At 38.3% G+C, this 23,905-nt stretch overlaps 1 protein-coding gene across 7 annotated transcripts in view; it reads right to left on the bottom strand.

Moving 5' to 3' along the window:
- The window catches only part of ADGRL2 (adhesion G protein-coupled receptor L2), a 379,725-nt gene that overhangs the window by 162,485 nt on the left and 193,335 nt on the right, over positions 1-23,905 (bottom strand). For all 7 annotated transcript variants that reach the window (XM_062581959.1, XM_062581960.1, XM_062581961.1 and 4 more), the window contains exon 3: positions 9,127-9,168. The gene's annotated coding sequence lies outside the window, so the exon portion shown is untranslated. The remainder of the gene's footprint in view (positions 1-9,126; positions 9,169-23,905) is intronic.

The raw sequence follows: 23,905 nt of genomic DNA, 5'->3' as shown, positions 1-23,905 counted from the left end.
AATGCTAAAGCTAGCAGGCCAGTTCTATTCTGACTTGCAACTCAATTAATTCATTTTCCAAAGGGTTAGTACATACATGTTTACCTGTCTGTTTCCTTTGGGAAAATCAGTGTCTTTATAACCAAAAGTTGAAAACAGTGATGCCTTTCTGCCACAAATCCCATACAACTGGTTCTTTGCAAATTACATACATTATATCAAACACCTATTTTAATATACTTTCGAGGATAGTGTATTAATTTGTGAACAAAATAAACTTCTCAGTAAGAATAATATGAAGTAACTGATAAGATAGTGTAGAGACTAGACCACAAAACAAGTTTTTAAAAATAAATGTATGTCAGAAATCAATCTTTTATGGCAGCACAAGATTTCTGTCTGTCTTAGTAACAAAGTTATCTTTCGAATCAGTTGCAATACGCATAATAATCTGCAGATTATTACAGCGCTAAGTGTAAAAAAGAAAACTGTTTAATGCATTAGGTTATTATTATACAGGTTTAAGGAATTTAGGCATCATCCAGTCCCTGTTGTAAAAGACCTTTGCTGCTAAAAATATAACGTAAAATGTACTCTGTGCAGGTGCAGTTTCTACTCAGCAATGCGGCTCTGCTTGTATAAGTGATGTTTTTCTAAGTAAACAGAAAGAGGAGATGCAAGGTCATGGAACAGACAATGGCACATATCTCTCAGAAAAATTATGTTTTACTGTACGGATTTGCAATTTTTGTATATTCTCTGGCATAATGCAACAACACACTGTGACTTAAGAGCAGTCTCTATTTTTCACATTTTCCAGTTAATGAAAGTAATGTTTAAATACTCTGAAGTTAGATTATTAACTTCTACAAAATAGAAACAGATGTGTGTCTTAGTATGCCATTAAATTTATGATTTACATAGTACTCTTGAATACAGCTGAGCGGAGGCCAATGATTCTAATTTGCTCTAGATTTACAATAACCTGATCTGGTTTTTGTAAGTACTGAAACACTTTAAACAAAATTAGAAAGCCGTTGCGCTTTGCGTGATTAAAGATGCAATTCCCTTTGGGGTAATGAGAAGAGTTAGAACATGTTTCTTTCTTTATGGATGTTTCTATTATAAACACAAGTACCGTATATTATATATTTTTGTTACTATTTCCTTGATTTTAATTACAAAATAAACTGATTGAGTTGTACTGGAGTTACACTAAACCTTTGCCAAAATCTAGCTGAAGAATGCATATAGAGGTTTATAAAAATCCTTAAAATTCTTCTGAGGGTCTTAAGGTCTTGTTAGACAAATACTAGTGTCTTATAATTTGCAGAGACCAAAACATCTCTCTGATTTAGAACTATGCAATTTAAAAATTTATTTAAAAAGCTATTGCATTTCTCATCTTATTAAACTATGCTAATACGCAAAATTTTACAGCATAAACAGTTGGAGGATTCTTAGCAATTTAGATCTGGAGATAGAGATTTTCTGCATCTAATGGCAGAAATGACAACCAGAAAGAGTGTTACAATTTAAAACATTGTGTGTCTATGGGTAGAGATCAAGTTGTGCTTCCTCACTAAATATAAAGAATTTGTAAAGAGGCCAAATGAGATTAGATATCTTGGATGTAAGTAAACGGCATGCAAGAGCAATACCCTCTAAATGAATATTTAAGACCCGATTCAAAGATTTTGAAAATCAGTGGAAGGCAGACCTATAGAAATATGTGGACTCAGGGCTGAAGTAAAAACAAGGCATTTCCAAATTCTAATCCATGACTCTAAAAAGGATTTCTTTTGTAGTCAAAGTATACATCATTTAAAATTGTAATTCAGTCTTCAAATGAAGAGCTGATGTAAGAAAAAAGTGTAAGCATCTGTTTCATAGGAATATTTTTATAATTATTTTTAAGACTATTTCAACTATTTTTTGCAAATTCCCCCAGTCAAGTACATTTTATGAATGTATAAGTTCTGAACCGGGCCTTTAGTTTACATAATTTATGGAATATAATATTATTTCATCTATTATATTCTTATTAATATAGATTTGACATTATGCTTTGAAGCTAATATTATATATATTCATATTTAATCATACTACAATATATGTATTTATATTTATCTTTACCCAATGAAAAGTTTAATATTATTAATCCTTTCATTTTAATTATATGTAATTAACTATCATTAAAACCAGAGCATTACCTTTTAATAAAAATTTAATCATACATTTACTGAAGCACAGGATCAAAATGCTACACATGGATGAGATGTCTTAAAAGTCACTGAATGCATTCAATTTAGTTGGTCACTCTTCCAGCGCACTTAGAGATGGCCATTTGTGCTCACTCAGGGAATCTCTAGGGTAAGATCCTACACTCCTACCTTGTTCTTTGAGTTGGGATTCTGGAGTTAGACAGCTGTATAGACTAAGCCACAAGTGTATCTCCCAGCCTGTATGTTGCACCAAATTCTGCTTTCAGTTTTACCAGTGCAACCCTTGATGAGTATAGCATAGCGTTCATCACATTTTTTTTGTTTGGTTGTGAATTGGCGCAAGGTAGCACTGGGAGAAATTTTGACTCCAGGAGATAGCTGATTTTAAGAAAGGATAAGGATCACTATGGATTTTTGCTGGGGGATCTGCAAACAGCAATTGGAAGGTTTGAAAAAGTGTCAGGAGAAAAATTTTCCATCATACATTGAGACTGAATTGCATTTAACTGGACTAGTTTTGTGGTTTCATTTGAACTTTCCAGGAAACATTTCTATTAGACATATAAGAAATACTAGGCTGATGACAAGAGATGGGCAAATATAGTAACTAATTCAAGTAAAGTTTAAGTTATGCCTAGCGAAGAATTAATATTAGAAAATTCTTTGTTTCCGTATTGGAAAAATGAATATGGATAGGGAATAAATCATTGGTAGGAATGAATGGCATCGGGAGTTTGGTGCCTCATACTTATTTTTTACCTGTAACTTAAAAGCTGAAGTCCCATTTCTGCAGACATGCAGGCTTAGGTGAACAAAATTCTGCTGAACCAAGACCATATGCTGGTTTCTACAAATACTTATGTCTGTTAAATCTCATCAACAATATTAACTTGGATGTCACAGTTAGAGGCAAATGTGTCATGTCTTAAAATTGACTGTGTTTTGGAAAAGGAGTTTTTAATTGTTCTGGTAAATTCATACTAACTCTCTGATTGCCAGAGTGTGGAATTGCATTTGCAGCAAACTGTCGTTCCCGGAGCCTGTGTGATTAACTGGGGGACTGGGGGTAAAACCTGCAGATGAGAATGCCATATGTCTGATGCAGAGCACCTGAAAGGAAAGCTCAAATTTTAATGACAGAGCATGCGATGGTCATTATAGGAATATATTGTACTGATAAAAAGGGAAAACACCTGGTCAACAAAGGTTTTGTAATATCTTTTCATATTAGTTATTTTAAAGTCATATTAAGACTTTGCTTCATTATGAACACTCTGTTTCTTAAAGATGTTCAGTGACTCTGGATGCACTTAGCATAATTTATTTTCCAAATGAGTCTGAGATGCCCAGACCTACTTCTATTGAAGTTGACATTTTTTTTTCAAATAGAATTAAATCTAGTTTCCTTTTTGCTCAGAAACTTCGTTACATTTCTTAATTGTCAATTTTCTTCAAACAATTACTTCATGACAACATTTTTAATAAATGAAAATCCAGTACACTTTGTGACTCCTTATTTTAAAGCCCCCTCTAAAAACCTCTGTCTGGTGCAATTACTCAGCAGCTCAGAATCAGTGGGAAGTTCAAGACTGTATTTATATATTTTCTGAACCTTTTTAATGTGATTTCAAATTACCTAATCCCAATATACGTTTAAATCTCAAGAGGGACTTTATTTTAAATGTCACTGTGACTGGAAAGCTTCATACGTTAGGAAAATATTAACTACAAATACAATGGACTCTTTTCTACTCTTTTCCCTGTGTTTCCCAGAGCTATTGCATATCAAAATTGACATGGATAAGACAATTCCAGAAAGTTCAGAATGATAACGTGGGCATTTTGCATGGCTCTTTTGTTGAGCAACGAAGCTGCATAGGGAAAGGGAGATTTTGACTGTTCAGTTCCTGCCATTCTGATCATTCTTTATTGCATAAGACTCAAGTCAGGAAGCTTGAGTCTCTAAACTCTATAATTATGTGTTTTCAGAAAATACTAAAATAGAGATTATAGTAAAAAATTTTAAGAGAGTATTCCATCTTTGGACAAGACACTTTTACGCATGCAGAAATGGTCTTTGTTGAAGAGCTTCTGTCTTTATTATTTAATTTCTTTGTGAAGCTTGCAGTCAACATGATCCCGTTGAGTTCTTTATTTAATATGTTTCAGAGCACAGGACACCTGCCGACTTCTTTAATAACGCGTTGTCCTCAATTGGCTTATATGTGAAAACTGTGCAGCAGAGACAAGTAAAGAATAACCTTAGACATTAGACTGATTCCATTAAAAAATAAAATAAAACTGTGTCCAGGCTCCACACCCGAAGTCCCTAAAATAAATTTGCAAGGGCTTTTTCACAGCATGGAATCCAGGCGGATTTTTTTTTTAATTGAATTCTGTTCTGAGTAAGTGCAGCTCAGTGGAATTCAATTTCCAAGTAGGCTCCCAGGAAAGAAATACATGCTAAGTATTTTATTGCTAATGTTTTGGATTTAGTTTCTTAAGTATTATTTAGATTTGACTGTGGACAGAGTCGCTAGTGTTTACTGTAACACAGTGCTCTGTTCCTTTCTTTGGAAAAGTGACTCTTTAAAAAAGGATTGGCTAAAGCACAGAAGTTTAACCATGAATAAATTCCAGGGCTTTGTACAGTATTAATAAGGCTCAAACCCTACTTGTTTGCACAAACCCTATGAGTTTGATAAAAAAAAAAATGCATATACTTTATTCAACCTTTTTTTTTTGTCCCACTTTAATATATCATCCCTACTTTGTTGGCAGCCTCTTTCACGCCTTGTTAGGAAAAGTATGGGGAAATATTATTATGGAGGATGCAGGGAAGCCCTACAGTCTCAGCCCTGTGGTTCTTAGGGAAGATAAGACACCCCATTAAGATCGACGAGTCCTTCTGCTCGGAGTGAGTGCTAGCTAAGACAGGGAAATCAGACTTTGACAATTGCTTCATCTTAATTGGCTGTATTCTGCATTCAAACACATCACTACTCCCATAATTCTTTAACTTCTGCTAAGACACATTATTTTACTTCAACACACAAAACTGAGATGATAAACAAAAAGTATCTCACAACTGAAAACTACGCTCAGCCGCTGTTCGCTCAAGCTCAGATTGCTTTTCTCAGTCAACAGACTCTGGAATGCTTTTTGCCCTACTGCTATGAGCCTGGATAACTGTCTGTTTTCTCTGGTTTGGTTTGGTTTATTTTTCTTAAGGTTAATTCTTATGCAGCCGAGGTTTGGCACCGTTGATTATTTTGCGTCGTGGCCAACGCCATGGGCACAGCGCGGGGCAAGGAAGCGGAGGCGAACAGGGCAGAACGGCCTTGGCCATCATGGCCCTGCGGGGCACCGGGGGCCCCAACTCACCTGCGCCGCAGCAGTACACAGACGCAGGGCTGCAAAACCATGCGGCACAGAGGTGCCTGCGCAACGCCAGCTGGCTCGGGCCCACATGCAGATCAAGCAGCTCGTGCTTGGCTGGGATTCGGGTCTGAAGCGGGGCTGCCCCGGAGCCCTAGCAGTGCGGCAGCGCAGGGCTGCCGACGGCAGCACCCACGGCCTGCCTGCTTCCCGCGCACAGCTTGTCCTCCTGTCCTTCTACAGCAACTCCATACAGCCCGCTAAGCCACTCATGAGACAGATAAAATGATACATATTTGTTCACTTTAGCTCGTGTCTCTTCCTCCTGAGCTCTATACGATTATTTTGTGGCACAGAGGAAAAATGTTTATGTTCCATCTAATTCAGTCTAAATAAAATGTTAAAAGGTGACAATCTCTTCGAACATTACTGATCATTACTAACAAAACTATATTTTACATTGCTAAAACAAATGCTTTGACCTTGTGAGCTATGGAAATATTTAAAAAACAAATCTGCTATGCTTTCTTGGCTAATAGTTGTGATTTGCATAGTTGAACCTTGAATGCAGTCATAAATAGCTACAGAATCCAGCTTGGCACAATGCCCAGCAATGTTAGGGTGCCAGACAAAAAAACGGGTCAACCACTTACCAAGGAAGTCATTCTGTCTCAACAAGGTGATGTCTAACAAAGAAACTACAAGGCTGAAGACAGATAACATATTCAGCTGCTGTTCAAAAAGACAAGAACTTTTCATTTATCAGGATAATCTACTACTGGTAATCAGTACACCGAGTGAACTCCCTCTTGTAGGAAAGAGAAAAGCCCATCAATTGTTTTTGCTAATTAAGATGAATATTATTCCTGTGAAATGAACCAAAAAGTTCTATGTAACCAGAATCCCCAAAGAGATCTATAGTCTACAAGAATAATTGCACATAGTTTTAATTGAGAGAAAAGTGAGAGCTATTTTTTGTCTTCTTCAATGTATAGCAGTGGTGGTCTTCCACGTTTGTTAGCAGTCTCAGCTTCTCTAAAACATGATTTCCCATACATTAAAATCAATTACGGGATTAGAAATTCATGATAAAATGGTAATACATTTAATGAAATTCTACTACTAAATACTATGTATTTAGGAGTAATTTGAGGTAACAGATCATTTATTAACATATATAGAGAAAAGTCCATTTTTAGATTAAAATCTAGCTGTTGTGACTGTTCATAATAATGTGCATTTAATCTTTATTCATTAAGCAAAGCTAGGGTTGGGGATGAGAAGGGAAGTATTTTCTTAAAGTAATATTATATTCCACAATTTATTGTCTTCTGTGATATTTATCTTGTTAGTAGAATTAGAAAGCCTTGCAATGGTGAAAGGGAGTAGCATGAGAAAGCTCTGTTTCACATTGCCTAAACAGAAGACACCCAACTTGAAAAAATATTTATACCTGAATTAATATTTACATAGAGGAAATCCATAAGCAGCAGAGTAACCCTATGTTTCCAAAGAAGACAGGGAAAGCTCATTGAGGTGTGTATTGTTATATACATAAAAAAATAACTCTTCCTAAAACAATCTTTTACTGCCTTTGTTATAGCAACTCTTAAGCTCCAAGCCTTTGTCCTGTCTTCCTTGCCTATAGTGTAAATCACAGAGTTGGCCTCAAAATAAGAATAATTATAATTTCACTTAACATGCAAATGTAGAGCTGTAAATTACCTCAGATCAGGGTACTAGCTGAATACATTTGTTTCCCTGAAAAATGAAATGTTGTCTCTCTTCTGCCCTTCCCCCAAGCCCTCCTCACAAGATTAGCCTCAGGCTAAAATGGTTTTAAGTAGACTGAAGCTGCTGGTAAACACTTACCTTTGACAATATTATTGCCTAATGAACATTGCAGAAAAGGGTGTATGCAGTGTGAGTGTCTGGCTGTGGCTGCAACCTACATATGATCCTTGTGCCAAGTACCTACTGCTAATAGGCAAATACACACAAAAGAGACAGGCCCTTTGATGGTTTAATCCCAAACATACTTAACTGTCACATAGTTAATCTTTTCTGATTAAAAATGACTCCTGAGTTCTTCTTGAACATTTTTATGTTTGGGATTGAAGGAGGGTAACTGTAGTTCTCATGCCTGGTTGGAACTGTTGGGTTTTTCTGCTGTTAGTTCTACATGATTTTTCCTTCTCTTTAATCAGAGATACACCCTAAAAGGATCCTCGACCCTGACACTTTTGAAATACCCACTGTTAAGGCAGGCAGGTTAAAATACATTGCAGACTTGGCCAAGGCAGACCTCATTGTTATCATCAGAGAGTTAGATCTATAGGTCAAAACCAAGTTTGTTCAGAACAGCTTCACCTGCAGGTTTTACTTTCCTAGAAAAAAAAGTCTCCTTCTTTGTTCACTGGAAAACATGTCATCACTGTTAAAAATTCCTTGTATAACTTGTGTTTTGCTATCAGTTTTCTTGAACACTGACAACACTTCTGTTTTTATCAAAGACAACAAAAAATCAGCACCATATATTTTAAATCTATCATTGTTTCATGCTTTTATGCATTAAAGTTTGTGAATAATCTCCTTTTTTTAAAGGATCTTGAGTTCCATTTGGGACTAGATAGAAGATCTTTCAAGTGTAACACTAAGAAGCAGTCACATTTCAAGTCAGAATTTGTGCTCCAATGGGATATTTTTTGAGCAATATATCTTTCCATTTTAACAGTAGTTTCACTTCATGATGGTTTTATGTTGATTTCAAACTACATTTTTATGAAGTGGGAAAGAATTTTTTTGTAAAGAGAATGTCCAAGACCTCTTGGAAAACAGTTCTCCTTAGCAACATACTCATAGGATTCAATATAGTTTGCTCAGAAGTGTTATTTTAGGATGACCTTTACATGTACAGTATGATGAATTTTTCTTTTTATTTGATTGTAAAGATGTTATGATCAAGGGGTAAAATAAATATTGCCTTTTTCAGTCATAAAAAAGAACGACAAATGAAACCATCTTTTTAAAACGTGATAGCATGCAGAAGAAGCGATGTCTATGTCTGAAACAATATAATTTTAAATTCACAGATGCAGCAAAGCCCTAGTGAGACATATATAAAGATCAATTTTATACAATTCAAATAGAAACACATTTTATGGGACTCACCCTATCTCAGCCTAAAGAATGGATATATTTATATTCTTCACTGATAGAATGAAAATGTATTTATGTGTATGGGAATATGCACATTAGGATAAACTACGCAGAAAAATAAAAAGTTGAGCATTCTAGGGTCAGCAGTATTTCTAATGAGGATGTTCAATCCCAACTTATTTCCTTTTTAAGAATTATTATAATACTCTGCAGATCTTTTCTAGGTAGCTTACAGGATCTGAATATTCAAATATTTTTGGTTGTATAAGCCATGTAATTATGAAATTGTACTGTACAGTTATTTCTCAAGCAATTGGCAATCTTTATTTAAAAGAATTTACTTTCTGTTCTTTGTTATCAGAAACAAAAATAGCTTTCTGCTTACCATTCCGGAAATGATGGAATTCATCATTCTGCCATAAAGACCCTAGAAAGCAAAGAAAATGTTATTAGTTATTATACCCTAATCTGTGGGGATTCTAGCTGCCAAACAATGCATCAGCAGCAAAACAACAACAACACAAAAGAAAATTTATGTTCAAATCATATATCAATAGTTTAATGTGATTTTGAATATATATTACATGTACTTAGCAGGTACCAACTTAGAAAAAAGAATGGGCTGTTGTGCATGTCTGTATTTAGAATCGTATGCCTGATGGAATTTATCTGTATAGTGTTCATAAAATATAGACATGGGATATTGGCATCTAACTTGTGATTGTGCCTTTGAAAATACACTCTTGGGCTTACAAAGCTTACAATGCTTACTTTGCAATGGAATGGGAGAAAATAGCATGCATAAGGAGTTAAGACGAGAAGGGATAATTTTCAATGAAATGTTAGAGACTTCCTTGTGAACTCATCAAGAACTTTATACAAAGATTCTTTTTTAAAGAAAACATTCTTTTCATGGTTATTAAAACAATTACTCATCCTTTACATTTTGCTTCACAAAAATGTTGCTCATTGGTTATACGTTTGCAATGATTAGACTGGAGTACTGAAGAAGTACTAAGCACACAGCACACCTCACCAGCATGTGGAAACTCAAGAATGGATGCCAGTTAACTCTCTTTTCTTCCTTCTCTTCTGCTATCCCTTTCAATCTGTTTGATACCTGACACACTAGCTATTCTGTTTTCTTTAGCAAAAAAATGCATCCCTGCTACCAGTTCCTCCAACTAGAGCGGAACCGGGAGAGATGAAGCAAGAGCTCGCTCTCACTCAATAGCCACCCAAACAGGATCCGGGCTTTTCTGTAACATCTTGTGCTGTGTGTCCTAATTTCACAGTTAGGGAATGGAAAGTTTTCAGGACAACAGGCCATCATCTCCCACACAGAACTGAACTGTGCTCGCCCTGCAATGGCACAGGTGCCTATCTGCCTTGAGCACAGTTTTCAGAGGTAAAATAAGGAGTTTTATGCCCCAAAAGGAGAACATTTAAAACTCACTTGGAATTCTTAACTATTTACATTCCTTAAGAAATGTAAATCCTAAAGCAAGCATGCAAAGGAAGGAATTAAGGAATCCAGTTTTAAAGTTAGCTTTAGAAAGGTAACTGAGAAGTTACAGATATAGTCACAAACCACTTAGAGAGAAAAAATGTTGATATCTAGGTAGGGCTACTACATTTAAGGACAGCTGAAAAGTAAAGTGCACACTAGATTAGTTGCAGGCTCTCACCATGACTGCGTATAGTGCTGGAGGAAGCACGGGCAAGGGAGCGTCCAGCTAAGAGGAACTCCCCAGGTACCAGAGCTACCTCCGCTCAAGGAGTTTACCTTGGGCAACGAGGGAGTTTCCACAGTGCTCAGCGCTGCTGAAATTCAGACTTAATCCAGGCTGCAGCACAGCACAAGATACAGGGAGCCTGGGTAAAGCTAATGTAAATTAGAACAGTCCCTGAGGGCTGCTCTAATTTACACAGCGCTTCACTGGCCTGTGTCCAGCCTCCGGCATGAGCAGCCACGGAGGGAGACGGCTTGGAGCCACTTCGGCTCCGCTCCTCGTGGGCCGCCGCGTCTTCCGCAGGGGCCCTCGCGCGGGAGGCAGCGCGGAGGATCTCGCCAGCGGAGCTCACCAGGCGGGCTCCCCCTCAGCCACGGCAGCGGTACTTCGCCACGTCGCCCGGGCCGCTGCGGCCTTCCCTGGGCTCCCCGGCCCTCGCGGGGTAGCCGTGAGCCCCGCTGCGGCGGCCGCCGCGGCCTCTCCCCGCCCGCCTCTCGGCTCAGCCCGCCGCAGGGCCGTAATCGGTTTTTCAGAGCTGTTTGTACACCGGCAAAATTTCACGACTTCATAAACAAATAAAAGTTGTCACTGACTTCAGAGGGAATTAAAACACGAGCTGCAGTGTTGTAAGATACGAACAGAAAAGTGTGGGGCTGCCCCCGCCGCCCGTCATGGGCGCGCGCCAGCGCCCAGGCCCCGGGCCGCAGCGCGCCGCGCTCGCCGCTGCCGCCCTCCTGCTCCACGCTGGGTGAACGCTTTAATGCCAAATCACGGTGTAAATCTTTACACTGATTTGGATGAGGAGAACAGCTGAAGGTAAAGGAAGTGTAGCATGACAGCTAATGCACGAGTTCTTTCTGGACGTAAATCTCTCTTAATAACAGGGTATTTGCTGGTAAATAGGACACAATGATTGTTTTAGAAAGAGTGACTCAAGGCTTCTCCTCATTTTTGCTTTCACTGGCTCAAATAAATAATCAGAGTGGATGTTAGTATGACCACCCCATTCTCAGGTTTTGCTTGTCAAATTCTAACTTGTTTCTGATTTGCCTTTTTTTTTTTTCTTGATCAGCTTTAGCTATAATGTTGCAGCTACTTTCAGCCTCCCTGGCACTGGCATTGCAAATGTCAAAAAATGTATTTGATTCCGTAGCTCCTGCTTGCTCATTACAGTTTCTGAATCAATACACAAAATCACATATTTTTAATCGCTGGCTCCTGAAGAGGGCAGCACGTTCTAGACATTATTGAATTGTAAGCGATGACATGACAGCCCTGGCTTTACTGTACTGTACACAGAGGAAGGGGGAATAAAAACATTCCGGATATTTTGTGTAGACAGTTCCCATGATACAATAAGTCAGCAAAAGTTCTAGGCTGTTATAGACCAAGGTCAAAACTGTATTTGATTATTAAAGAGAACATTCAAATTAGCTACCTGAAGCAATATATTTAGAAAGAGATCAACAAAATACCAGCAAGGAGTACTTCCATGAGGAATATGTTTTATCTTTACACTGAAGATAACTTTTCCTATTGGCAGTGCATTGACTATCAAAACTACTAAAGGGGTTAGATTTAATTATCTCACTTCTTGGCACATTTCATCTCAATTGCTATGGCAACATTCAGTTGCCTCAGCAGCAATGTACACTTTAATCAGATATTTCCTCACTCATTTCTCTGTGCACCACAGCAATGTAGTCAAATTTACAGCCCAACCCTGATGCATCTGATCACACCTCTTAGGAATTAATGGTTAGGTGTCCCCTGCCCCTCACCCATAGCCACAAACATTTCTAGAGAGTTTGGCACCCTGATGACACAGGCTTTAGGAGATGAAAAGTGTGTATACTTTAAATATTGTCTACTTCAGTGATTTTATGTCATTTCTGCCACCACTCCCTTTTTACATGGCTTCTACTATTCCGTAACTCCTGTCCATGAAGGTATGGGCAGGTTGTCTGGTTCCTGCAGCAGCTCTTTAAAGGGCTGAGAACAGGAAACACAATAATTGGGCAGACAATATGGTTCCTCCCATATTCCACCCTGCCCTGAAAAGCTTTTTCTTTGATTACTCATCCTCGATTAAATGCTTCGTCAGAGTACATCATACTTCTTTAAACTTCTTGGCCCAGAAACCAGGGAAATAGGCTAAAATAAAAGTAATTAGGAGTGATGAACAGATACTGGGGACTACATATTGAGATGCAGACAGCAGAAGAGTCAGGAAGCTAAAAGTACATAAGACTAAGTACTAAATTCAGCTTATGAGAAGTCTTGATATTTTTGACATAGAAAAATCATCTGATTTGAAAACATGTCACCACCAAGGTAAAGTGGGAACAGAGATAAGTTCCTAATGGTGCCTAGCTTCTGGGGTGAAAAACACATTAGAAATACATTAGATGGATTGAATTAGATTGGATTACAGTCAGACATATAGGAAAGAATGATAGACAGAGGGCATTAAAACATAATTCTGCATATTTTGAAGACTGTCTTTAAATAGTCAGCTAGTTGATTTTGCTTTTTTTCCATTAAAGTGAATATTCTAAACTGCTTCTTGTTTCTATTTGCATTTCTCATAGCTGTTCATCAGCTCACAAATAATAATGTCACAGCCCATTTTTATATAAGGTTTTGGATTAATGCTGTCTAAAAGATGCTGGAGGCCCTGGGTAGCCCCAGTGTTGACCTGGCCTCTCCTGTCCTGGACCGATATATGGAGTGTGTTCAGATCCACTCTGCATCATGTGAATGAAAATAAAGTCTGATCAGTCTCCCTGACCATGCACAAGAAAGTCACTCTACAGTTTATACCTATGTCGGCCATAACAGCTTTTCTGGACACTTCATAACTTAAGGTACTAAACAAACGTAAGAGCATCAACTTATGAAAATTTAGGAAAAATTATGCCCAGTGTACTTTTCATATATGACAAGGGATGTGGTCATATACACTATGACAGTCCATGTTACATGGGATGTCTCCTGATGATCTGGGGAGACTTTTCAAACGGAGGTGTTGAAGCCTAACTTTGGTAAGCTCGTGTCAGATGACAGTGCTATCTCATGCTCCATCAATGAAGTTGCTAAGTTTTTAGGGTCATTCTGAATGAGAAGCTACAAGTTGAAGAATCTACAATAGTTTTTGCATTTGCAGTTCCAAGATATACACAAATCAATGGGTTTAACCATATAAATAAAGACTATTTAAGTTTGCAGAACTGGTCACAATAGCTTAAAATAGGTATTCTCCTGCAGAATTATATATGTATTAGACTATATAATATGAGTTTTAATAATGTGTCCAAACAACATTGTCATAGCAAATACAAAGATCATTTAAAGTTCAGGGTTTCTAATTCTGTACTAAAATTTAAATGAAAAAATATATATATCAAAATATCCAATATACACGAGTAGTTAAAGATCACAAAATGTTTATAGTATAACTTGTTCCACTTACAGGATTCATTTAAAGGTGATTCACATAACATGGGAAGAGCTATACTGATTTCACCAGTTGAGAATGTGGTGCATAGTCTTTATAATAATAATTTTATAGTGCCATTTGTAATTGTAGGTGCCATTATCTATGCCACATACCATTAGCGACTTATGCCAAACAACACATTCCTTGTTTGAATAGTTTATAAACTGGAGGCTTTGACAGGCTAAATATACTCAAAAAAAAAAAAAGTGCTTGGTCATTAGGGGATGCTTTGGGGACCCTGGGGATTTTACTGCAGGATAAAAGAGGAAAATTGGCTTTATTCTATATAGGCTCAAAGATTTTGCATGAAGACAAAGGCATGGAACAGAAATGACTGGAAAATGTGGAAGTGGACAGAGTTATAATTTGTTTCTCTCTGCACATTCCTCTTTAATTTGTTAATTTTATGAATTTATGAAATATACCTGAATTTAAATTTGATATATTTGGCATTATTCATGTAACTTGCATATATGAATACTTCCAGTTATGTACTCCATTTTCCTACTCTTTTGATTTATGTCTAGGATTGTATGAAAGACATACCCCCCCAAACAGCGGAAATACGTTATCTGTACAGACAAAAAGCAGAACTGTTACAGATAAAGTGTTTTAAACTTTATAAAGGCTGTCATCCATTTGTTTTTATTTGCAATAATGGAAAGTAAAACATTTTCAAACCAATTTCCTGGTGAGGGTGTGCTTTCAGTAGGGTATATTACAACTTCTAATGTAATTTCTAAGCTAAGCCACATCATGTAATACTGTAGCAGGCACTCAGCTCTTGCTAGGCAAACCATCCCTCCCTTTGCACATCCCATAGGCTTCCTCTCCCCCTGCCCACGAGGGCTCTCAATGCCTGTCCATACACAACCCTGCTCCAGGAGATGCTGCCTCCCGATAGCCTCTTGCCCACTGCTCCTTCTCTGCCAAAACAGAGATTTGCCTGGGACAACTGTCCATTCCTCCTGACCCCAGCTCCTTGCAGCCTAAATGTCCTGCCTCAAGAGCATGATGTGGAGCCTGCATCTGAGTGCTGTTGCAGCCCCCTTTTTTATTGCTGCCAAACTGGGGAGAAGTTTGGGTGACAGAAAGACAGGAAAGCATGAGGAGTAAGAGTCAACAACTGGGTAAAATTCTCCAGAGGTTTTTTTTTGATTCCCATTTGGAGGTGCTCAATACATTCTGCTTCTCCCTCTCCCCGGGGTGGAGAAGCACTGCTCTGTTTACGGCTTGGAGCAATTGCAAGTCAGTCATCTATTTGCCCAGTTTCACTTCTGTTCAAGTCTGAAGAACCCTTCTACATGGCCCAGTCAATAAAGAACCCATTTTCTTCGTTCATGCAAGTTACCATATTATTTTTTACATCTTAACCATGCTGGAGAGTGTTATTACTGCATATAGTGGAGGCACTTGTTAGAGCCTCTGCTTGTTTTTTATATATGCATTATACGCACATACACACACGCACACAGAGTATATTGAGAGTTCATGTATGCTCTTACTGTAGCACTAATACTCCCTAAAGGTATTATTATGCTGTTAAACAAATTAAAATTAAACAAGAGGTAAAAGTGCACTTGAACTGAAAACTGTTAAGAAATGCCTACAGGCAAGACAAAAGTGAACAGCCGGATTTTTTTCAACTGCGTAGCTCTAGGAGTTCCTTTGGGCCTACTGACTAGGCTCCCACTTATGCTGCAGGAAATGCAATTCAAAAATATTCATATAGGTGTTGTGAGTTTCAAGCAAAATGACAAGTGAAATTCTCTTTTTGCCTTCAAGATAAAAAATGGAGGGAACTGCTGTCAAAGTAGTTAAGTTAGAGGACTGAAGGGAGAGGGATGGTGGGGATAAATTAAAAAAAGAGCACAGAAACAGAAAGAGTAAAATAGAGTTCTACCCAGGTCAGAAATGTAATGGAAAGCAGTTTTTGCTAACAAGCAAATCCAATAAAACAAAAGGCTCAGTGGGCAGCTGAAATTTGTGGGGTAACAGAACTTTTCTAAAAAATTCTGGCCTGATACAGGATTTCTGCAACCAAACACAAAAGAAGCTATTTTTACTGGACAGAGTCAATAAAGTCCCATGAAAAATACTTGGGATGATGGAAGGGAAGTACAGCATTTGACATGGCCAAAGCCTAAATACTGAGATTCAAAGACTCAATTATCAAAAACATTGGTATTAGTTAAATATATACTAAATTTGGATTTGCAAATCACATTTGATGCAAGTGCAAATGGATGCACTCACTGGAAGTAAGGGGGTAAAGTGAATAGGTCATTTAACTTTGAAAGTAACATTTTTGGTTTACTACTTCCCTTCATTCAAACCTCATTACAGTGTACATCACACTGAGAATTTTCTGTGTAGATTACTACATGTTTTGCACTGAGAATGAAAGATAAGATGGCATGACAGTCCAGTCACATAAAGAAATGAGGGGTTGGACTTTTTAACCAGTTAGTTCTGTTCTTTTGATGACAGTGCTATCCAAAGTTGTGACCACCATAATGACTACCACCACAACTGTTGACTTAGAAGCACTAAAAATCAAAGAACATGTGGACCTGGAGATGAGGATATGAAGATATGGTAGGAAGGAGGATTAAAAAGGTAGTTCCATCTCATTTTTTTGAGACTACAATGCTAATGGTATCACTGGAAGTACTTCCAAATTGCATGGGGCAAAATAAATCATCCCTTCCTCTAATTCTAAGTATTTTGGCTATATTTATAGTCCACCTGCTATATAATGAAAGGAAAGAAAAGGAAAGGAAATATTAATGCATGAATCAGAGTAATATACAACAGATAGGGATGAGGCTTTCTTCTGGTGAAATACAGAAATTAATCCTTTCAGCTTTGAGCACTTTGACTCTAAGTTCAAATCTTATAATCTTATTGGTATATTGTGCACATTAGATGCAAGTCGCTGAGAGTCATACTTTTTTTCCCAGGTGAAACTAAATGATTTGTATATGTGATCCTATTTTTCCTTAAGGATAGAGCTCTGTGAAACAATGCTAACCTAAATTAAACAATAGTGTCAAAGACATTTGTCCTTTCAGGACCCCTCCATCCTCAAAAGTCCTGAGGTAAAATGTAAAGTTTTTGTTCAGCAGATCTGCTCTTTGGACTAAATCCAGATTCCAAGTTATTAAGAGAGACTTTTACTTCTGGATCAGGCCCCTTGTGTATATTCACATTCACATTCATTTCCACTTTAGTGAAAAAAGCATTTTTATTCCCACTTCTGATAGAGTGAACTGAATTCTCTTTTGACATTACTTGTTGTATCCACAATGAGATTTATGCAGGCTCAGTGCATTTCAATTCTGCGCTACACTAAAACTGAGTTACCCCAATGAAGGGTAGCAGACCAGCTGCTCAGGTTTAACTGGGGCCATCTTTAGTAGTAACAGGATGCACAAGATAGAAGGAACCCAGCTTGGCCTTTTGCAGTCCAATTGAGTTTTCCAAGCTTTGCAGTTAAAAACAATAAAAGATATTTTTATTAGTTAATTGAGAAAATTAGAGAAATCCACAGAGACTTAAAGCATGTGGAAACCTGTTCTGCCATTCTCACAAAGTCGATTTTCATGATGGAACTGTATTAAAATAGTTTCTTTTGTTCCAATTCAATTGTTTAATTATTTTTGCCTATGAGTAGAACACATTTAATAAAACTCACTTGTACCCTTTTTATGTGTTCACATAATAAACACTCTGCTTGCACTATATCATTGTTGCTTTCTTTGGCAAAATTAGACATACGCTGTGGGTTGATATTTTGTTTATTATATGCATTTTTTTATAGAACATTTATGGAAAGGATATAAAAAAGGAGGTTCATGTGCATGTGCACATGAGCATTAAGGCTGAGACTGCCAAAGGAGCACGAAGAACCGAGACATCCAACTCTAATTGAAATTCCGCAGAAGGCAGGCTCCTTTGGCAGCCCCAGACTATGAAGAGAGCAGAATTTCTCAGCGTTTACTCAGGTATGCACCTTAAAGCAAAATTTCAGTGTGATCAAGTACCGCACACATAGTAATGAGCTTTGCAATTTCCTGAACAGCTTTTATGAGGAGGGCTCGCGCCTCTCCCTTTCTCCTCCCTTTGCTGCTTCTGTCCTGCTTTCCACCTTCCACTCCCTCCTCCATTAAGCCTTCAGAGCAACCTGATGGGCATCGCAGGAACTGGGGTCATCGTGGTGATCAACGACTTGGGCTGCTGAGCGCTCAGCCGTTGATCACACTGCATAGATTCACATATCCTGGGCTTGCCATCACAAGCAGCTGCTTCTGCTTAGCTTGCCAGCTTTCTGTCACCTCGAGGATTCAACGAAGTTCAGAGGCAGTGCGAGAAGGTTACATAATTCTGTCAAGAGAGCACGCCTTTGATTTTTTTTCATCTTTTAGACCTACATGACTACCCTTTGGGGGTCTATCACAGACTGAGAACTGCTGATATATTACATACCGTAACGCAGCAGTACAAAGCATGCTATATAAAATATATAAACGCCCTTCCTCTGAAGAGACTAGCAGAAGCCTTCACTCCTTTCGTTTGTGAAAGAACATTGTATAACACTGAGGAGCCGCCACAGCTGCATTCGTGTGTGTGCACGCACATGCTTTGGGTGCACTTTGAAACACGCTCCCCCAAACTGGCAGATATATCCAGCGTTCTTTCTCTCTCTGGTATTTAAATATTCTGTGCCCCCTTTTTAAAAGGCAACTTTAGTTGCTTGGATAAAAATAGTCACAGTTTAGTGTAGTTTTACTCTGAAAGTAAGAGTTACTTCCCTGAGTCACTAAAAGGACACGGGGAACTTGAATGTCACTTTCCCATCTAAAAACTTGTCACGCAGTGCTCCTGAAAAAATTCAAGTATTTTTGCTCTATTTTTTTCCCTCTTTACTTAGCGCAAGTAGTCCGTGCTCTGGCTCACATACGCCGAAGCCCAAAGCTGCCACGATCTGGGATAACGTTTCGAGTTCACAGCTGTCTGCCCTGGCTCCGCGGGCAGACCGTAATCCCAGCCGCGGCCCCGGCCCCGGCGGCGGCTCTTGCGCTGGCGGTTTAGATTAGCAGAGGACGCGGATGGAGGTGGCTAAAGCACCGGCACAGGCTTCTCTCTCTCTCTCTCTCCTGCGCCCGTGGGTCGAGAGCTGCAGACGGACAGCTGTGAGCGGGACCGCGCGGCAGCGGGGCAGCTGCAGCGGGCAGCGGGGCAGCTGCAGGGAGGAGCTGCGCAGCGCAGAGCCCCCGCAGCGGCGGCAGCAGGCGAAGCCGGACCCCCCTGGCCCCTGCTCAGGGCCCGCACGGAGCGGCGCTCCCGCAAAGTCCGATTTCAAGGTTTTAAACTGATACTAAGATGATTCTCAGACCTCAGGCTGCGGAGGTGTGTGTGCGTGCGTGCGGTGGGGGGAGATGAACTTGCTCGTGATTAATAATAATAACAATGCTGATGATGATGATAACGCTCTCTGGTCTTCTTAAAAGACGCTTCTAAATGCCATTCACTGAGCAAAAAATGTGCAGGCATTTTCTAGGAATTAAAAAAAAATAATAATCCTCCGACATTCAAACTTTTTTTTTTTTTTCTAAATTGGTCATCTTGAAAAAATTCAAATTGACAGTGTCCCTTTTAATGATACACTTCAAAGCTTTATGAAATCTCCTTGTCAAATGAGGCTACTACTTTAACACATATTCAAAGAGGTGTATGCAGCTCGAAAATGGATTAGAACAGCCAGGAAAAGGGGTCACGTTCTGTTATACGAATGCATTTCCAGGGCCTGAATGAATCTGGACAATTTAACAATAACAGGGTACGTAAATTGAGTTGATTTACTACGCAATCTGCTACTTAAAAATACAACGAAATAAAGACTTTGAGGTTTCTATCCCACTACCTTGCCATTTTTATACTTTATCGTAATAAAAAATGAAAATAAAGTTTTACCAGGCAGTATCGCAGGATTTCATGTTAGCTTTTCACATAAACCAGGTGCAAGCTATCAAGAATAGTTGCTTCCTCTATTAAAAAAAAAAATCTTTACCTGTGTTATTTATAGCCATTCATACAGTAAAAAAGGAAGGAACTATTCAAAGCTAATCTACACAGTTTGGGATCTTGATGTTTGTCTGTCTTGGTTGTCTGGCTGCATCAAGTCTGTTTTCTGAGTACCTGGGCTCCTGTAAGACCCATTTGAGTTTGCTTAGAAGACATACAACTAAAATAGGAAGTTTTGGGAATGGTGTTTTTAACCAGAATCATTTTAATTGAAATTAAAGTAAATGCAAACACATCTCTCCATGCTAGGTTTGGTATAGCCCATTTCAAAACAAAATCCATCACTTCAACTAAAACTAAGGTGACATTGTCACTTTAAATCACAACTCTGTATTTCAGCAATTGGCATCTCATGAAGTAGTTGTGCCACTTGCAAAATATTCAAGGACAATATTAAACAACTTCTACAACCTTTCAAATGTTATTTAAAAGAAAAATCTTTTTTTTCATCTCTATAATTTCTTTGCCTCTTCAAATGCTGAGTTATTAACATTCTTTCTCATATATTCTCCTCCTGCTTTTCTTTCAGTTTTAATTATTTTTTCTTTCTCAATTAATCCTTTGTTTGAACTATTACTTTTGAGAGAGAAGAAAAGTTGTACACGGAACAGTTGCAGTGTTTGGCAGTTTGCTTTGGGTCCTTCCCTGCTTCTTCTTTGAGGCCTGATCCTACAAGATGCTGAGCACTGTGCAACTTGCTGCAAATTGAGGGTGCTCAGACTGTCTAGAAAGAGCATAGCATATTGCAGGATCATGCCTCGCATGGCAGGTTCTCCAAGTGATGACTATTTATGTTTCACTGAATAGACTTAGCATAAATTTTAACATCTCTGATATGACTTTTTTTTATGGGCAAAGAAGAGGTATTTTCCATGACCGTATCACTCAGCACTTTGAGAATTAAGCACATAGCAATGCCACCCAAAAAGTCTGGCAAAGAACCAGATGTCATAGCTAACAACGCATGGAAAAGTTGGAATACATTAGAGGCAATTACAAGGTACGTAAGCTCTTCAGTGTTCAAAAAGCATCTCAAATGTTGTAGGTACTGTCTTAATCAAACAATAATTCATAACAAACTTGCACACAATCATCAAGAAATCAAAGAATCAAAGCATAAATGACCACCAAAGTACTATACTTTTTCAACTGTTTGCCTGGGTTGTTTTTTGTGTTACAGGGGTAGCATTAAGGAATATTGCAAATATATATACCAATTAAAATGAGAATTTAAATCTTTCATTAAAAACAGTAACGCTAACCTAAACTACTTATTTAACTTTCTTCAATCTGTTATTATGCAGGCAGTATATGTATTTGCTATTCCTCAAGCTGTCCACAGTACTTCTCTCAGATAAGCATTTATGTTATGTCTAGCATATGAAGAAAATACTTAGGCTGCAGCTGGACCTGAGTAGTGCCTGTATCATTCAAAGGCAGGAAGATCTGGTTTTGGGATCAGGGTCTGAATATAGTTAGTGAATACTTGTTCCTGAGATTTCTGTTCTTTTTTAGTGCTACAGATGCCATAATCAGGGGCTCTTTTCAAACTGTTTTTACGAATGAAATTATGAATAGCTCATTGTTCCAGCATGTGTTTGTGGCATAACCGAAGAGGATGTAGGAAACTGCATCTATATAACTAAGCCTGAGCAAAAGGCAGCAACTGAACTGTGTAACAGCAAATCACAATCTCAGTCCTTGTTCTTCGAGTGCATTTGGAGATTATTTACCTGCCTCTGCAATCTGCCCTGGGTAGGACGCTGTGCCCAGAGGCCCAGGTGAGGGTCTGCCGTGCCGGCTGCCTCGCGCGGGAGCAGCGGCTCTGCTGAGGCTGCACTTGTGTACAGCATCAGTGGGGTACCACTCCTCCATGCAGGAGATAACGCCATATAGCACCAGCTAAACACTATCTCACAGTCAAACTAAACTTACCTTTAGCAAAGACATACTGAAATCTCTGTGGTTAAAAGCTGCATCAATTTTCCCAGGCTTTTTTTCTGATACAAGAAAATTATGTCTCTGGCTGTGTGTTCACAGCAATTACATCTTTCCCAGTGACACCATAACTCAAGGATATATATTTTTTTGTTTTGCATGTGAACTATACTCTATATACCTATACACATCAATGTAATACAAAAAGTTATATTTACATATAATGCCTTAGCTGTATAATAACATGCAATCATGCAGAAGATTTCATTTTGAAGGATTCCACAGGTACTTGCAAACTAAAATCTCACACTCATTTTGAAACCGAAACCCAAACCCCATCCTGATCACAGAGTTTGGACAAGGACATGCTGCAGAAACAGCATGCACACAGCCATCGAGTCTACCAGAAAGGCAGCTGCCAATTCTGCACACGCAGGGTGGTTGAGATGTGGTCTGTCGGATGTGTAAAAGGCTCAGCCAATTATTTGTTAATCTCCAGCGAGCAAAGATTTTTACAGACCTGACTTCAGCAGCATCCACCCCTGGATGCAGCAGGTACACAGCCAGGCCCACAGCCTGGAAGCAGCACTGCAAACCTCGCCTGAATGCCCGTAATCAGCTAGGAAGTTTCCAGGAGTTTCTTGGTAAATATTGTCCTGATGACATACTCCCGCAAACATCTCCTACTAGCTTGCTATGCAATAATTTGTGTAGAAAATGCTAGCAGTACATTTCCATTCAGCATTCAGTATAACCTCTTTACCGACTGCAGAATGACTTTGCATCAGTTGTATTGTTTTAGCATTCCACACCAAATAACTTTCATTAACTCTCTGCATCACAGTCTCATATTAAAACCTAGCTATATTGCTTTTCAAAGTAGAGAAATGTCAAGCATCTGCACTGAATATACTCAAGCTAAACAGTTAAGAAACACAAAACGAGTGAGAAAAACTGAGGAAAAAATGGCCGCAAAAATTTTTTGCTTATAAAAACTGAATTTTGGACTAATTTAATCAGTTTTAAAAATATTAGACTACATCAAAATTTACTCTTTTTTAGCAGTTCATCACAAAAGCAGCTTTTCCTAACCTCCCCTTACCTGTCTGCATTGTTCTCTTTTTTTATATACCGCTTTTTGTTTTTTATCCTGCTTCTCCCTGAACATACATAAACATACATACAATTTCCTTAAGTATCATTTTTTTTCTTTTATCACACGCTTTCTTTTCCATATTTTTTTGTACATCATTTCTGCTATTGGTGCTTTGCTTTTTTTGAGCTCTCAGTAGGTTAGAGCTGAGAACTGTATCTCCCCTGTATCATTTATGTACAGAAACAAATTTATATGAAAAAAATGTATTCCTAAATATAAAACTTCTCCATGTCATACAGTGTTCACAAACTTCTATTTCTATACTTGCACTGGTCTGTCATAGCCAGGCTATCTGATTTTTCTGCTTCAAGTTCGTCAGCTTCCTCAATACATAAAAATATGTGAACTGGTTGTATTAAACAGGTGCACCTCCATGTTAAAGGATGTTCTATTTTGGATTATCTCCTTAACATATTTTTAACTATTTTAAGCAAAATTGAAATCAGTAGCTTTGACGTAAGAACAAAAAAGGGATTTGAAAAAAATGTTTGTATAAACACCATAAATTCATGCTTTTAATGAAACTGTTTGGTTTCTAAGAAGACACAGCCTTACCAGCAAATAATATCTGTCTTGCTTAGTGTGTTTCCTATATAGATTACACAGCAAAATTAAGTGAAAAAATCACTTAAATGAAAATTCACACAGAAAGGCATTGCAGAAAGGTACAACATTGCTCAGCCACTAAGTTAGGTGCAAGAATCATAACTGTACCACCTCACTGCTCCGCCACTTGCCCCCACCGTCTCCT

The sequence above is a fragment of the Rhea pennata genome, chromosome 8 (genome assembly GCF_028389875.1).
Source record: "Rhea pennata isolate bPtePen1 chromosome 8, bPtePen1.pri, whole genome shotgun sequence".
NCBI lineage: Eukaryota > Metazoa > Chordata > Aves > Rheiformes > Rheidae > Rhea > Rhea pennata.
Note: the sequence above shows the minus strand (reverse complement) of the source record. Positions and strands in the feature narration are given on the sequence as shown.